Here is a 15709-nt window from a genome sequence, read left to right as displayed (position 1 = left end):
AATTAGGCTTTTGAAATTGTATTGTTGTATAAGAATATCTATATCAAAACAATTTGAAGGAAATGACATATTTTGGCCCCCCTCGATTGAAAATCTTGGTTACGCCCCTGGGAACACTGTCGTGATCAAAATAAATGTAGCAATATAAAGGAAAATAATTCAGTGTATATTTATAAAAGTAATTTGAAATCAATAAAAAAACTTAATAAATTGGTTCAATTGATAATATCGTTAGAATTTTGTATGGAAAATTTTAATTGAATTGATTGAGGTTCAGTCACTAAATTATTCACACCTATAATTTTACTTCTAAAAACATGATGCATGCCATTCATATGCACATTTACTATAAAAAAAAAAATGTTAACAATTGGACTATAATTTGAAACAAAATAAAAAAATTCATGGTCAAAATTGATTCAATTGAAATTATAGGGACTAAAATGACATGAGGGCTAGTGTAATTTGCCCTAATTTAAAAAAAAATGTAATTTTTTGGTAACAATTAATTTGAAAAATTATTACTTATTTGTTGATTTTAAATAGAGAGAGTAACAATGAAAAAGAAAATGATACTACTAGAAAACATTAACATTAAAGTGATGAACTACACTATATGAATTAATTAAAGTATCACTTTCTCCCCTTGTTCATGAAACCATTCATTTTAATCTTCTCAACTTTAAAAATATATGACTTTCATTCCCTTCAAACCACCTCAATTTTTATAATTGGAGGGATCAATATGTACATGTTCAAAAATAAAGAGGTGAAATGGTATTTACTAATAATTGAGAGGATCTTGGTTTAATTAGCCCACGTCTTATTTATTTATTTTACATCTTTACTTAGTTCATTAGGGGATAGTTCATGCTCCCAGCATCCAGATTCTCAATTGTGAATGTCTCAGTGCCATTGTTAAATGCATATAAATGAGCATCCTTGAATACTGCTAGAGTTGTATAAACCTTAGACGTTATTATGCATGTTTTTCCCCCTACTTCAAAACTTTCCGCAACAGAATTATCAATCTGCATACACAAAAAAAGTTCACAATCAATCATAACATTTAGAGTAGGATTACAATTTAGACGGAATTAACTTGTGCAACTCAATTCTAACTTAAAATTTTTTACCACTTAAGCGGTATAATTTCAAATTTGTCATCAAGTCTAATTAGGTTGAAAATTGTCAACCCAAATTTAATTTGGGCAAGGGTTTTAACAACTCATGAAAATTGAATTCTATTATTAATTAATATATATAAATTCTATATAATAAAAATGAAATATTATAAATTAGGGATATTTTCTTACCATATTAGAATGTAATACATTTTATTATTCGATACACATGACTCAAACTAATTTTTTTATTATGGTTTGTTTTTGTATTTTTTGAGATTTTTTTTTTCTTTTCAAAAAGTGCACACTACAAAAAATTAAGATTTTAGAATTCAAAATTTAGGGACAAAATTATTTTTTAGAGACCAAATATTTTTATTGCGAAAAGTGTAGTCATTATATTTTTAGGAAAAAAAATTGGGCATTAGTGATGAATTATTATCATTTTGGGACCAAATTTTTTGTCTCAAAAAATAAATCATTTTGAGACCAAATTATTTTGTCCCTAAAAGTTTATTTATTAGTGACATTTTCAAAATTTTATCGCTAAAAGCCTTGTTTTTGACTTTTCGGAACGATCTTTTAGTGACTATCTTCATGATGATAAAAATTGGTCCCTAAATGTCTTTTGCAACAAAAAATTCACTTTTAGAGACCAAAAATTTTGATCTCTAAAACTTTTATATATTATAGTGACAATACATTAGTTTAGCATTTTTTTTTTTTTTGGATGTTTGAATTTGGACAACTCGAGCCTAGCCTAGCCTAAATTCTTTGAGTTAAACACAGGCTCGGGTTGGCCAAAAGTTCAGACAAAATTTCAAATAAAATTTAATTTCAGATTTAGGTTTAGGCTCAAGTTCAAATTAGACAAATCCCTTTACATCTTAGATAGAACTTGGATAGACAATCAGTCTAACCAAACCTGCCCGATTTACAATCCTATTTTAAAAAGGGGATATCTAAAAAGAGAGTTTAGAATTAAAAACACCAAAAGCCATACCAAACTCTGAAGGGAAAGTTTGTTATCTGCTAAATCCACATCCAAAAAACCTGCAAATGATGGCCTATACAACTTTTTCTTCAAAGAGGAACTGTCAAAAGCAATCAAAAGGTAAATCAGTTAAAATAATTATTATTATGCATTGTCTACAAAAGCAGATATAACACAAAACAAATACATAAAATAAACAAACCTTGTAGCATCAGAGCACATGAGAACTGCATGCTTGTCTTTGGCCTTCAAAAATCCTAAAGAAGACAGGAGTATATTCTTCAAGGTGTTGTGAAGCCAATGTCAAGAGCCCAAATGGTCCAACCCCACCTGGAATAGTTGAACCCTTGTGGCCACAAAGTTCTTGGGCATCCATGTTAACCCAACTAGGGTCAAATGGCTCGGCTTTGTCCAAACTTAGGAATGAGAATGTCACTTCAACATCTGCCTGCATAATTTTCAGAGCTAGTGTATGACTTTCATTAATGCTATTGCATAAGTTCTACATCATTAAGCATTTGCATACCGAAAATAATTATGATATCATGGTTTGATTTCAATTTCAATGATTCGTCTATTTGATCTCTTTTCTAATTCGCTCATCGATCTAATTTTTAAAACCTTATAGTCAGGTATGGTATGGATGCATTTCTAGTATTTAATTTTTAGAACCTTATAGTCAGGTATGGTATGGATGCATTTCTAGTATTTTTATGAATACGTAAGAGGCATAAATATAAAACAAATTAAAATGTAGAGATATTTAAACAATATATTAAGCATATTTTAAACACTTTATAAATATACGATATTTTTACAATTATTAAAAATATAAAAAATATTTAGGATTTTTTTTGGACCATTACAAAAGGATTTAATTATCTTTTGCATTTATTTTTTTAATTGTTGTATGTCATGTTCTACTATAAATTATAATAAATATATTTTTTTAATGAATGTATCACACCGTATCTACATTTTAATTTTTTAAAATTTTGCTGTATCAATATGCGCATAGAAAAAATTCATGGACCGTGAAAACAAAATTCAGAAAATGTCCAGAATGCTAAATCTATGGTGTAAAATCAAAATTGTATGTGTGAGACCATATTATCAATCAATTGGACCTTTAATTTCAAATTCTGAATAATTTCTAATTCTTTTTGTCTGAATTCATAAAACTGTTCATACACAATGTATTTGCAGCGGTACTCGCACCCATACTTCCTAGTATGTTACCCAGCAATCCATGTGAAGGCATGACCAAACATGTGCGTGTGAATTCTATTCATTGAAGTGTTTAAAGAAAGTAATTGTCTTGGCTAATATTATGGTGCCTATCTTAAAAAGGGTGTACAATATGCAAGTTATATCATTTATGAGTTTGATTATCACATAAATGGCATAACTCAATACTATGAGAATCATAATTATAAAAGAAAAAAAGAAGTTATAACCAAACAATATATCTAGTATTACTACACAATTTTTCGATCATAATTAAAATAATGTCATAATTAACATCACAATATGTCACAACTAACAATACAGTAGGTCATCATAACCGAAAACACCAACGTCGTAACCAAAAATGCCTATGATACACATCCAAAAGGTGTGTATACCATAGAATTTTCAAATTGTTTTTGGTGCCACAAAACATGGTGATTAGAATAGAAAATCTACGAGAAGAATCAAACCTGTGCATATGTAATTCCTTTGATTTCAACATGATCTCCCAAATTGAGCTTTTGATTTCTTATATGAATGAACCTTTTTAACTCTTAGAGTTTCTAATGCTTCAATTGGCCATTGTAGTAACTGTTTTCCGCTTCTATCATCTCAGACCTTTCGTGGAATTGTCTAAAATAATGTCATTAAAAAATAATTAAGCTAAGGAGATTCTCAGATATTAATGTACAAGTGAGTGTTATCATTCATTCTATACTCATCATTTATTAAATATATATTACCTGAATTCCAGCCCAATCCTTTTTGACATCCTCAACAGAAGTATCTGTCTCATTAGCACACCCCACCAAATCATCTCATTCTTTCCAAAATAAAAAAATGTCTTTGATGCATAAAAATTTTCATAATCATATCTCAACTCAGTCCGACCATCATCAAATGTATTATCTGGTACATATTTATCCATCTGGAGGATATAGTTTCTTACTGTATAGTACTTGTATCTAGTTTCATCCACACACACCTTTAAAACATGCTTCATATTTCCCTCAATCATAGAAACTTCTAACCCGTTTTCAGAATCCAAGGATACCGAGTAAAATTCAAGGCATTTCTACATACCTGTCATGGCCGAAGAACGCAATGGGTGTTGGGCCTTGGTCCACCTCATGAAGTCAATGGGCCATCACCCTATGTTTTCTCCTTCCTCCCACGAAAATCCTCCAATTCCCATCTTCGCCGGTTGTCAGGTCACGAAAAGCGGTTTTATTTACACCAATCGGGAACACTAACGGGTTGTTGTTGGGCTTTTTCCATTTTTGGAGGTATGGATCCGAATAGTTAGAGGGTATTGCATAGTTTTGGACTTGTGTGTGGTTTTCATCAGTTATACCGGTGTGGCTGACCCGGACCAAGTACTTTACTGATCGAACGGCTTCGAAGGGTAGATTGCTGGATCAAGTGGATTCCAATTGATCAGGTCCGTTGATACTGAATGGGCCCATACAATGTTGCCCCGAACTGCACCTTTGGGATTGTACTTGTAAAAAAATTGGTATGGGAGGGTTGCAACTGAACTAAGTTGTTCATAAATAAGTTTGGCTCGACTCATTAAGAGCTCAGTTCGACTTGGTTCATTTAGTAAACGAGTCGAGCTCGGGCTCGAGCTCGAATATTAGGCTTGTTAGTAAACGCGCAGAGCTCAAGCTCGCATAAGCTCGGCTCGTCAAGTTCGGTTTGTTTATCTTTATTTAAATTATATAATAAATATATTATTTATATATTAAATAATTATAAATATATATAAATAATATTTTTTATTTAAATAATATAAATAATATTAAAAAAAATTAATCAAGCCGAGCTCAAGTTCTATTAATGTTAACGAGCCGAACCGAGCTCGAGCTTAGTTTCTTATCGAGCCGAGCTCGAGCTAAATAAACGAGTTCGAGTTCAGCAAAACTCGGCTCGGCTCGGTTCGTTTGTAGCCCTATTCTGTTGTAGTACATTGAAGCTATTCAAATTTAATTTATAAGAGATAAATATTTGTTGAAGTAAATTGTTTAACTTTCTGAAAAAATTACAACCAAAAAAAAAAAAAAATCCAAAATCTAGCACTTATAACAAATGAACCCTGAGTTTTTAATTGGTCAATTTAAACTTTAATTTTTTTAATTTATTTTCAATTTTTACCATTGGTCTATTTCTAATTAAGTAAAACGAAAAAAAAATATATTTTAACCATTAAATTCAATGTAAGTGTATATAAAATATCTAAAATTTTATTTTTATTGAATTTAATGACTAAATACTCTTTTATATTAGCTTTACTTAACAAAATAAATAAATAGTTTATATTAAAAAATTAAAATTGTTAAAATTAAAAACTTAGAGTATATACTTTGTTAAAAGGTCAAACCCTGAGTTTGTTTGTTTGTTTGTTTTTCAGGGTAATGAATTGTAATAAAATTATGTATAAAAAACGTACCATTTGCATCTGTTGGTTGTTTGTTTGTAGCCCAAAGGCGGACATGAAAGGGAAAAAAAAAGGGTCAATGGTAATAATAATAGCTATAAGGAAACAATAAATTTCAATGCAAAATCACATTTATTAAAAACTACCCTAGAAAAACCTGAGTCCGGATTCTCGGCCGCCCTACTCGGCAGCCGTTTCCAGCAGCCCCCAAAACGACGTCGTTTTGGGGGCAAATTTTCAAAAAAAAAAAAACGCAGAGGAAGAGAGGGAGGAAGGAGAGGAAGAGGGAGGAAGGAGGAGGGAGGAGGAGGAGGAGGAGGAGGAGGAAGGGAAGGGCCGGACTAGAGGGGGCCATAACCAGTGGGGGAGGAGGAGGAGGAGGAGGTGGAGGCGACGGCGGTGCAGCTGCTGCGACGAGCTGGATCGGGCGACGATCGGACGGCTGCGACGGCCGGCGGCGAGGCGACGAGCTGCGATGGCGAGCTCGCAGCCTCCTCCTTCCTCATTCCTCCCTCTTCTCCCTCTCCCCTCCCCTCTGGTTTCGAAGAGAGAGAAAGCAAGAACGAAGAAGAAGAAAAGAAAAAAAAACAAAAAAACAAAAAACCCCCAAAACGACGTTGTTTTGGGGGGCTGCCGGGTAGGGCGGCCGAGGATCCGGATTCAGAAAGACCTAGGATCCAAAAACACATTTATTAACTACCTTTAATCGCACTGTTTTAGCGTTACTAACTACAAACTTTGTGTAATGGGAAATATTAATTATCCTATTTGGTTTTATTTTCAACATTTCATTTTTTAAAAATAACTAGTTTTATTTTATTTTATAAATAAAAAAACACCAAAAACATATTTTAAACAATTATTTTAGCCAAAGAAAAGAAAATTATGCGAAAAAGATGAGGGTTAGAATAGTCAATGGAAAGCAAGATTTAAATAAGTGGCCTTCATCAAGTGAATAAAAATAGATATATTTAAAAAAATCTAAAGGCCTACGATCCAGAAACACATTTATTAGCTACCCTTTAATCACACTGTTTTTAGCATTACTCGCTACAAACATTGTGTAATATGTTATCCTATTTGGTTTTATTTTCGACCTTCATTTTTTAAACATAACTAGTTTTATTTTATTTGTACCCTTTCTACTTTTGAGGGATAAAGTGATACTCAATAATAGTTGAGAAGGTTTTAATGATATTCACTGAGTAGTCTTATGAGGGATATAATGATACTCACTCATAATTGAAGAGATTTTGGTGTAATTAACCCTTAATTTATTCACCTAAGTCGATAGGGGGAGAATTATTGAGGTACATCTCTTTATTGGAGTTTGAGACCTAATTGATTTTGGAAAAAAAAAATTTAATTTGTTTTGATTTGAGTATAATATATTTTAATATATTATAACTAACTTAGAAATCCAATTCAATTTGGATACAATTAGAGTTTGATAAAACAAACTCAAGATCAAACCATATATATATATATATATATATGGCTTTGTTGTTCTCGAAAAGAAGAGAAGGAAAAGTGTGTTGCTGCCATAAAAACAAGAGAAGATCAATTCGGTGGGGTTTGCTGTGGACAGCAAGTTGTTTGATATAAATTCAATTCGGTGCTTTGGGCTTCAAGGTAGTCGGCTCTACTTTGAAGTGGATTTGGTTTATTATTTTTAGTCTTTTATAACTTTGTTCTGAAAATTTTGGTTTATTTATTTGGTGAGGTCTTTTCTCTTATTTATTTGTGATTATTTAGAATTCACCTAACGATGGTTTTGTGAGACTATTCGTGTATCGTTTGGAAACTTGTTGGTTGATAGTGGAATCGGATTTCGATCCCGTGAACGTACCTCACATTGAGGGAACCACGTAAAAATTCTTGTGTTGCTTTTGATTTAATTTTTCTGCATTAATTTTTATTTCCATTGATTGATTTACTTATGGGGAATCACATATTTTCCCTAACAACTGGTATCAGAGCTTACGGTTTATTTGAGTTTATTTATTTGTGTAAATCAATGGAGGGGAATGTGGGTCGTATGTCTAGCTTCAATGGAAGCAATTGGGTAACTTGGAAAACTAAAATGGAGGACCGATTACTTTGTAAAGATTTATATGGACCCATTGAGGGTGATTCTGGCAAACCCGAGAGTATGAAAGATGATGAATGGAATAGGCTTAATCGAAAAGCCGTTGGTGTTATCCGTCAATGGATCGATGACAGTGTATTTCATCATGTTGCTACTGAAACTTCGGCACGCAATTTATGGAAAAAAATTAGAGAGTCTTTATGATAGAAAATCAGCCACAAATAAAGCATTTCTGTTTCGTAAGTTGGTTAATTTAAAATATAAAGATGTCAGCCCCATTCCAGAACATTTGAATGAAATAAAAAGTATTGTTAACCAACTTACTTCTATGAAAAATATTTTTGATGATGAGTTACAGGCTTTGATGCTACTTAGTTCTTTGCCCGCAAGTTGGGAGACTTTGGTTGTGACCGTTAGTAATTCGGCGCCCGATAGAGTTATCATAATGGGCCAAGTCACTAGTAGCCTATTGAATGAAGAAACTAAAAGAAAATCAGCGGGTTCTTCTCATTCGGAAGCATTCGTTGTGAGAGGCCGAAGCAAAACAAGGGGGAGGAGTAAGACTCCTCATGGTCGTGATCAAGGTCGTGACAAATCAAAAGATGGTTCTTTTTCAAAGAAAGACATTGAGTGCTATTATTGCCATGAGAAAGGGCACATGAAGCGAGAATACCGAAAGCTCAAGAACAATGAGAAAAGGCGTGACAAAAGTGTGGATAAGAAGCAAGAAGACACAACGGCAGTTACTATCGATGATCTCATGGTCGTTTGTGAAGATGATTGTATCAATTTTGTGGGCCAAGAGAGCAATTGGGTGATTGATTCCGGTGCTTCTTTTCATGTGACTTCTCGAGTTGATTTCTTCACTACCTACACCAAAGGAGATTATGGTTCTGTTCGAATGGGTAATGAAGGTTTGTCCAAGATTATCGGCATAGGTGATGTTTTCTTGGAAACAAATTTGGGCTGCAAGTTGTTGTTTAAAGATGTGAGGCATGTTCCTGACATTCGCCTCAATTTGATCTCTACTAGGAAGCTAGATGATGAAGGCTTCAATAACAAATTTGGTGATGGAATATGGAAGCTCACAAAGGGTTCTTTGGTGGTGGCTAAGTGCAAGAAGACTCATACACTTTATTCGATGCATGGAAAAATTTGTAAATGTGTTGTCAATGCACTTCAAGATGATACTTCTACCGAATTGTGGCACCAGCGGCTTGGCCATATGAGTGAAAAGGGGCTACAAGTTTTGTTCAAGAAAAAGCTTCTACCCGGTTTGAAAGGTACACATCTTAAAACTTGTGTTCATTGTTTGGCGGGTAAACAACATAGAGTTTCTTTTCATAAAAAGGTTGCTTCTAAAAAAGAAAATGTGTTGGAGTTGATTCATTCGGATGTTTGTGGTCCTTTAAAAGTTAGAACACATAGTGGTGCACTTTATTTTGTTACTTTTATTGATGATTATTCAAGGAAAGTTTGGGCTTTTTTACTAAAACTAAAGATCAAATTCTAGAAGTATTTAAGCATTTTCAGGCCATGGTTGAAAAAGAAACAGGGCAGAAATTGAAGTGCATCCGATCAGACAATGGTGGTGAATACATTGGGCCATTTGATGAGTATTGTTGCAGCCAAAGTATTTGGCACCAAAAGACAGGTAAGAAGACTCCTCAACGAAATGGCGTTGCCGAGAGGATGAACCGTACCATTGTGGAAAGAACAAGGTGTTTGCTTTCACAAGCTAAATTGTCAAGATCCTTTTGGGGTGAGGCAATGAAAATAGCAGTTGACGTGATCAATTTGTCTCCTTCCTATCCTTTGAATGGTGATGTTCCAGAAAGAGTTTGGACCGGTAAAGATGTATCTTATGAGCACTTGAGAGTATTTGATTGCCGAGCCTTTGTTCACATTCCAAAGGATGAGAGGTCCAAGCTTGATAGTAAGTCAAGACAATGTATTTTTCTTAGCTATGGGCGTGATGAATTCGGGTATAGATTGTGGGATCCAGTCGACAAGAAAGTCATTCAAAGTCGTGATATTGTGTTTCTTGAAGACCAAACAATTGAAGACTTTTGCAAAGGTGATCAACCGGAGCCAAAAACTAGTGATCTCATTAACTTGGATCCATCTCCTTTATCTTCAATTGATGATGAAAATGGAGGAGATGTGCAGCTACCTATTGAAGATGTGGAGGATGATGCTAATCCTAATGAGGTTGAGCCAGAAATTGAGGAAGAACATCCAACTCAAGAACCACCACCACAACTTAAGTTGAGAAAATCTACAAGGGACCGACAACCTTCAAGAAAGTATCCTCCCTATGAATTTGTGTTGATTTCCGATCAAGAGGAGCCCGAGAGCTACCAAGAAGCAATTGAGCATACAAAGAAAGGTGATTGGAAAAAGGCTATGAAAGAGGAGATGAATTCCTTACTTGAAAATCACACCTATGATTTAGTGAAGTTGCCTAAGGGGAGGAAAATTTTGAAAAATAAGTGGATCTTCAAATTGAAGAATGATGGCAAGAATCTGAGGTACAAAGCACGTCTTGTTGTGAAAGGTTTTGGGCAAAAGAAATGTATTGATTTTGATGAAATTTTCTCGCCAGTTGTGAAGATGTCTTCTATTCGGGTTGTACTTGGCATGGCTGCAAGTATGAACCTTGAAGTTGAGCAACTTGATGTGAAGACCACATTTCTTCATGGTGATCTTGAAGAAGAAATTTACATGAAACAACCGGAAGGTTTTGTAGAGAAAAGGAAAGAGAAATTTGTTTACAAATTGAAGAAAAGTTTGTATGGCCTCAAGCAAGCCCTGCGGCAATGGCACAAAAAATTTGACTCTTTCATGATGAATAATGGTTTTTCTAAAACCACTTCGGACCATTGTGTGTTTGTGAAAAATTTCCCGCATGGTAAATTTATTATTCTTTTGCTTTATGTTGATGACATATTAATTGTGGGTCAAGATTCTACCATGATTAACAAGTTGAAGTTAGAGTTGAGTAAATCTTTTGCTATGAAAGATTTGGGACTGGCAAAGTAACTACTTGGTATGAAAATTGTTCGTGATCGCAAAGAGGGGTTGATTTGGTTGTCTTAAGAAAGCTACATTGAGAAAGTTCTTGAGAGGTTCAACATGAATAAAGCAAAGCCGGTTGGTTGTCCACTTGCAAGTCACTTCAAACTTCGTTTGAATCAATGTCCGACAAGTGAGAAAGACAAGGAAGAGATGTTGAAAATTCCTTATGCTTCAACAGTTCGTTCTTTGATGTACGCCATGGTTTGTACAAGACCGGATATTGCTCACGTAGTTGGTGTGGTGAGTCGGTTTCTTTCTAATCCGGGTAAAGAATATTGGGCAGCGGTAAAATGGATTCTAAGGTATCTTCGAGGGACTTCGAAGGTATGTTTGTGTTTTGGGGATGGTAAGCTGATACTTGATGGGTTCACAAATTCTGACATGGCCGGTGATATTGATTCTAGAAAATCTACTTCGGGGTATTTGATGACTTTTGCATGGAGAGCTGTGGCGTGGCAATCAAAATTACAAAAATGTGTTGCTCTCTCAACTACCGAAACTGAATTTATTGCCATTTCGGAAGCTTGTAAAGAAGAGTTATGGTTGAAGAAATTTTTACAAGAATTGGGTTTGAAGCAAGAAAAGTATGTGCTTTATTGTAATAGTCAAAGTGCTATTCATTTGTGTAAAAATTCTGTTTTTCATTCGAGATCGAAACACATTGATGTGAGATACCATTGGATTCGTGATGTGTTAGATTCGAAACTGTTACAACTCGAAAAGGTTCACACGAATGATAATATTTCAGATATGTTGACTAAGACTTTGTCGAGGGACAAACATTTAAAGTGTCAAACTTTGGTGGGTATGGTTGATCTCTCCACCTAAGTCGATAGGGGGAGAATTGTTGGGGTATATCTCCTTATTGGAGTTTGAGACCCAATTGATTTTGGAAAAAGAATTTTAATTTGTTTTGATTTGGATATAATATATTTTAATATATTATAACTAATTTAGAGACCCAATTCAATTTGGATACAATTAGAGTTTAATAAAACAAACTCTAGATCAAACCATATATATATATATATATATATATGGCTTTGTTGTTCCCGAAAAGAAGAGAAGGAAAAGTGTGTTGCTGCCATAAAAACAAGAGAAAATCAATTCGATGGGGTTTGCTGTGGACAGCAGGTTGTTTGATATAAATTTAATTCGGTGCTTTGGGCTTCAAGGTAGTCGACTCTACTTTGAAGTGGATATGGTTTATTATTTTGGGTCTTCTACAATTTTGTTCTGAAGATTTTGGTTTATTTATTTGGTGAGGTCTTTCCTCTTGTTTATTTGTGATTATTTGGAATTCACCTAAAGGTGGTTTTGTGAGACTATTTGTGTATCATTTGGAAACTCTTTGGTTGATAGTGGAATCGGATTTCGATCCCGTGGATGTACCTCACATTGCGGGAACCACGTAAAAATTCTTGTGTTGCTTTTGATTTAATTTTTCCGCATTAGTTTTTATTCCCATTGATTGAGTTACTTGTGAAAAATCAGGTATTTTCCCTAACAATTTGTACCCTTTCTACTTTTGATTTGCATCTATTTTTTTTTAATTAATTAATCATTAAACTATCTCACTTGAAACACAATATAACCCCCCCCCCACACACACACAGGGAAAATAATAATAATAAATAATAATAATAATAATAATAATTTAAAAAACAATAGTCACAAATCACTACATATATATATATATATTTATAGTTGGACCCGATACAAACACAATATATATATATATATAGATATAAATTACACATCAGTGATGCTTTTATAAAATATTTACACATTTATGGAAAATTTTACAATTTAATATAAATACATTGATGGACAAATTTTTTTTTTTAAAAAAATAAAAAATAGACCCAATTAATAAATTTAGTGTGTGAGTGATTTTCCGATCACACTGCTCAACTCAGTATTTAGCTGGAGAATACTGACAAAATAGATGACACCTGGCTAACCTGTAACAGAAAGAGAAGATTCTGGCAGTGGTTCGTCCACCCGGGGGCACTCCGACGATCAAGTCAGTATATCTCTCAAAGATAATCAATAGTGCTAAACTCAATGCTCAATGCATAAATTGCGTACCTTAGACCCATGGAAGTGCCTCTCTTTTATAGTTACCTCAATCCTAATCCCAATAGAAGCCTGACTTCAATGGATTCCTGTTCAGTACGTACTTTGGACTCCTCAAGAGATAAAGATAAACTCCCTAAGAGCTTTATCCTTATCTTAGCTAAGTCTCTTCTTTATTCTAGGACTCTTGTCCCTTATCCTTTATCCGTTATCCGCTTATCTCGGATTTCGATATCTTCGGAGATAACCTCGGCCTAGCCGAGACGACCTCAGCATAACGACTAGGACACGTGGCACCTCGGCTGACACTCCGGCGTCAACTTGCCACGTGTTGGTACTCAAAAATATATCCCCACAACTGCCCCCTAGGTTCTATTACCTCGGCATTCTGAGGTGATGGAACCTATATCAGTACCTCATGGTAGTACATCGGCTTTAAGCCGAGATCATCATCGTAAGCCGATATGTCTTCTTAAAGATCAAGAATTCCAATGAACTCCTTTATGCGTATGAGCTGTCAAACATCACTTTTCAACCGTTTCATTCACGCGTTTTATCCCTATTGGATTGTACTTGTGACGCGCCAGTAAAACCGTCTTGTCTGTGTGCGCAGCCTAACACATTCGCTGCTCTAGGTGCATTAATTTGATTTTGCTGCCTTTTCAAGTTTTAACAAAAAACTTTTCCCTCTTCTTTCATTCCTTCACTTTTGCATTCGATTCCATTGTTTTTTCTCTTTCTAGCGTTTGAATACGCCATTGTTTCAGACCCCAAGCTCTGCAACTGCCTTTATTCCTCCTTCTGGTGAAGCTTCCACCGTTCTGTTACTTCTGTAACCATTGTCTGACTTCGGCGATCCTTACACCGGCTTCTTTTCTTCGGTGAGTTTATTGTTCTTTTCGTTTTCAATTCTTTGATGCTTTCTGTTACTTGCTGCCATTACTGCATTTGTTAAAACTTTTAACTTGTGAATCTATATCTGAATGTGTTTTTCCCACGATTTTGCCCTTGCCCATATCTTAAACACACGCACTATTTCACCACTTCCCTGTATTTTTGCCACTGTTCTTGGCCCTATACTTCTTGTATTCTTTATGCTCTTGGAAGATTGTAACAACCCACATCACTGTTTATCGAATAACCACTGATTACCGTTAAACTGAAACTGATTATGACTGATAAGTGAACTGAATAAACTACTGAACTGACTGACTGAAATTGAAACTGAATTAACTGAGTATGTCTGTTTTATTATAAATCTATCTGTTTGGTTATTTGATTATCTGTTCGTGTCTTTGTGTTTAAACTATTAATTAAAGGCCTTATCGGCGGCCGAATCAGAAACCGAATAGTGTTTTATGATCATCGTGATTTATGTGAAATTATAGCATATTTATCTGAAAACTGATTAGGTATGATTAAATTAGATTAAATATTGTTAAATTGCATTGTTCTACTTTTTCACAATTTTGCCATCCCTAGTGGATCACTTAGGCAACATACTTGGAGGCTTGTATACTTGTAAACAAAACATTTCTTCTTCCATTTCTTGCACACAACCGACCTAGAGAGTGAGAGTGAGGGAATTGAGTTCAAGTGAGAGTCTAGCTTGGAGACTTGGAGAATTTGTAGGAGATTTGCCTAAATTGAACTTCTACTCTTGTAATTGAAGACCTAGGTAAGGAAATTCAACCCCTCATTATTGTGTTCAAATTGATTCTTGCATGTTTCATGTCTAATTGAAGAGTTAAGTCAAGAATTGGTTCATTAATGTTGAATTGGAGCTCATTCCATGCATGCATGTTTGAATTGTTGAATTTTGAGTTGATTCCATGGAGAATTGTCTCATGCATGCTCATGGTTATGTTAAGTCCATGTTTTCATCTTATTTTTGGAACAATTAGCTCCTTAGAGCATCAAATTGAAGCTTTGAAATGGTTTTAATTCATGCATGTTTGCATGTTCTTCATATTTATGGAAATTGGTTTGAATTGGATTTATTTGAAACACCCTTGGGCTTTAATTTTACAAATTGAGCTTTGAATCATGTTAAAATATGAGTTTTGATGTGTTTTCTGGAAAATTGGCCCAAGAGGATCGAAATTTATGGTTTAAAACTTGGTTTTGAGCTTGAGGTTCAAATCTGGAATTTCCAGAATTTGGACTCACGCTCGAGCGGGGTGACTGGCGCTCGAGCGTGGAAAACGTACTCCCAGCATTTTGTTCTGTTTTGAAGTCCGCTCGAGCGGAATAATTGACGCTCGAGCGGGACATTGTGTCTCATGCTCGAGGGGGTGTCGAGCGCCCAATCGAGCGTGATTTTCGCCTATCCAGCACTTTTGACTGTTTTGCAGGACGCTCGAGCGGGTAAGCCTACGCTCGAGCGTGACCCCTGTTTTCTGAAAAATCTGAAAATGCTTTTAATGTGCATCTTTGCATCCTCATCCCATCCTAGGCATTCTTAGGCCTAGTTTAAAACATCTTATTGAGGATATAGATGTAGAACCACACCGAGGCAAATTAGGGATTAAGTTGTTATCTTTCCCAACTGTGTAGCTTAGTGTGTGTTCAATCTGTAACTGTGTAGGGTTGGCGACTGGGGACGCGCTCTAACTTTACTGTAGCCCAGAACTCTGTGAGTAACAACTGTGTAAAGATATGTTCAAAATGATTATCTT

The 15709-nt window shown here is 34.7% G+C and overlaps 1 pseudogene; it reads right to left on the bottom strand.

Moving 5' to 3' along the window:
* Window positions 1-848: 848 nt before the first annotated feature.
* Window positions 849-4921, bottom strand: LOC114255952 (beta-fructofuranosidase, insoluble isoenzyme 1-like; annotated as a pseudogene).
* Between the last annotated feature and the right edge of the window lie 10788 nt (window positions 4922-15709).

The sequence above is a fragment of the Camellia sinensis genome, chromosome 3 (genome assembly GCF_055761805.1).
Source record: "Camellia sinensis isolate YWXY chromosome 3, ASM5576180v1, whole genome shotgun sequence".
In the NCBI taxonomy this organism is placed as follows: Eukaryota; Viridiplantae; Streptophyta; class Magnoliopsida; order Ericales; family Theaceae; genus Camellia; species Camellia sinensis.
Note: the sequence above shows the minus strand (reverse complement) of the source record. Positions and strands in the feature narration are given on the sequence as shown.